Below are 2,178 nucleotides of genomic sequence, written 5' to 3'. Positions count from 1 at the left end.
TGTTCAGTGTCTCCCATCGCAAGCGAGATTTCTTTCAGGCAAGACTCTCTCCTAATATTCTGCGTTGGAAAAGGCGAGCAAGTGTGAATCGCCGATTGATTGTTCCTTTCTTGTAGTTCTTGTATATCAGCAGGCGTCACATAGTGGTGCAGTGGCTGGCAGTGTTGCCTCATTGTAAGGGTTTACATTGTGCTTTTATCCTTGAGCAATCCCTGAGCGAAGGACTCAGACTTTTGCAGAATTTAAAAAGAATTGTACACATTGAAACCTTATTTTGGAGTTGGGACTTCAACAACTTAATTGACCACCTTGTGTCTCTTTAAGAGTTCTTACTTCACATTATTCAGAAAGGTTGCGAGCTGGTTGATGGTAACTGATGGGTGTATCCCATATGGTCTAGCGGTTAGGATTCCTGGTTTTCACCCAGGCGGCCCGGGTTCAACTCCCGGTATGGGAACATGCTTTATGTCTGTCAGTGGGCTACGTGGGCTAAAGAACTGGAACTGTACAGGTCTGGGTTTCCCTGTGTTAGCTACCCAAGTTAAGTGCAATTATAGCCCCTTTTCCACGATATGGTCCCAGCTCGCCTCGACGCACAAACGAGTGACTAGTGACTTTGTGATTCTTGTGTTGGACGTCTCTTCCTGTGACGGCACTCTGACCAATCGGTGGTCGGCATTTGATTGGAACCTCGCCAGAGCACGTACGTGCTCGTGGAAACACAAAATAATCGTACCGAGGTGAGCCGAGACGAGTCGAGTAGAGCTGGTGGAAACACACCATAAGTGCTGCCTGGTGTGTGTGTGTGTGTGTGCAAATGCACCTGCTTATATTTGATCAGTGCTTCATGTAGCATTTTTAACGTCTTCCTTTATTAGCAGGGGTGGAGTGGCTCAGTGGTTAAGACCGGTACCCTATGTGGGTCGCAATGGTCGCAAGTTTGATTCCACCCCTCGCTTTGGATAAAAGCGTCTGCTAAATGACATGTAATGTAATGTAATATTACAACACATAGCACAAGATATCCTGCTGCTGGAGAGACCAGTGGAGACAGATGGGAGGTTTTACAAACGCTGGAAGAGCAAGACGTGGAGCAGGCAATGGCAAAGCTCCAAGAGGTTTGTGTTTATCACAGACTTCTCGGCTTAATCAGTGTTGCCGCTACCGTATAGGTGTGATAAATATGCTTTGACTGTGAGTCAGAAAACAAAGACGGCATTTTTATCTTTGGGCTGTTAAACAATAAATGTTCTCTTAATCTTAATTCATTGTAGAAATTCAGTAGTTCATCGGGATTAATTGCATTTTTTATCACGTTTAAAAGGTCCATATTAACAATGTAAAGCAACTCTCACCAATGCATCTTGTTTAGGAAAGTAAATTTATGAACTTGGACTTTGATGAAGCGCCATAAGCCTACTTTAGAGATTTTCAGTTTGCAGGAGTTATGGTTTAGTTGGGTAGTTAGGTTTTAGTTTTAGTGTTGGGCAGATGAAAGTAGAAGGCTGCAGCGTGGGGCGACGGCGGGGCTACAGTGTTAACATAATACATTGTATTCCAGGGTGTTTTTTTAATGATTATTTGCATGTGTCACACAATGATCATCAAGCTGACTTTCAAAATACTACATGCTATTACCAAATAAAAACATGACGCCTTAAGGTCAGCCCGCCATAAAATATGAATAAATATTGTACTGCATCCTGTATGTTTTCTACTATTTTTCCTACTTTCTTCCATTTTATGACCAATAGATTGGGATTAAGTCATTCTGTGAGCCAGCTGTCATTATACATCACTTGTGCAATAAGAAAATACCAGGTACAATAGTCCACTTGCAATGTACTATTTGTAATACTCCTTATAGAAATGACCGCGCTCTTATTAACCTTAGGCATAATTACATTCTACTACAGTCACTTTGACAGTTTTTTCTGTACATACTTTACATTCACACATTGTTTATTATTATGCAGCTATTGTCATAGAACTTCACTTAAACTTAAAGGTCATATCACTTAATAAGCACACACTTAGTTGATGTAAAGGGGAATATTTCAGCCCTGATTTCAACATACACATTGGAGGCTTTTCTCTACCAAACTGCACTGATTTTTTTTTCATCTTCCGCCATTTTCTCATTCTCTGTCTCTCAAAGTATTAGGTTTGTGTCACATT

At 41.3% G+C, this 2,178-nt stretch overlaps 1 non-coding gene across 1 annotated transcript; it reads left to right on the top strand.

The window, feature by feature from the left end:
• Positions 1 to 385: 385 nt before the first annotated feature.
• trnae-uuc lies at positions 386 to 457 on the top strand. Its single transcript has one exon. It is a non-coding gene; the product is annotated as a tRNA-Glu (tRNA).
• Positions 458 to 2,178: the final 1,721 nt, after the last annotated feature.

Source organism: Solea senegalensis, linkage group LG11, assembly GCF_019176455.1.
Source record: "Solea senegalensis isolate Sse05_10M linkage group LG11, IFAPA_SoseM_1, whole genome shotgun sequence".
Taxonomy (NCBI): domain Eukaryota; kingdom Metazoa; phylum Chordata; class Actinopteri; order Pleuronectiformes; family Soleidae; genus Solea; species Solea senegalensis.
This window is presented reverse-complemented; position numbering and strand designations above follow the sequence as displayed.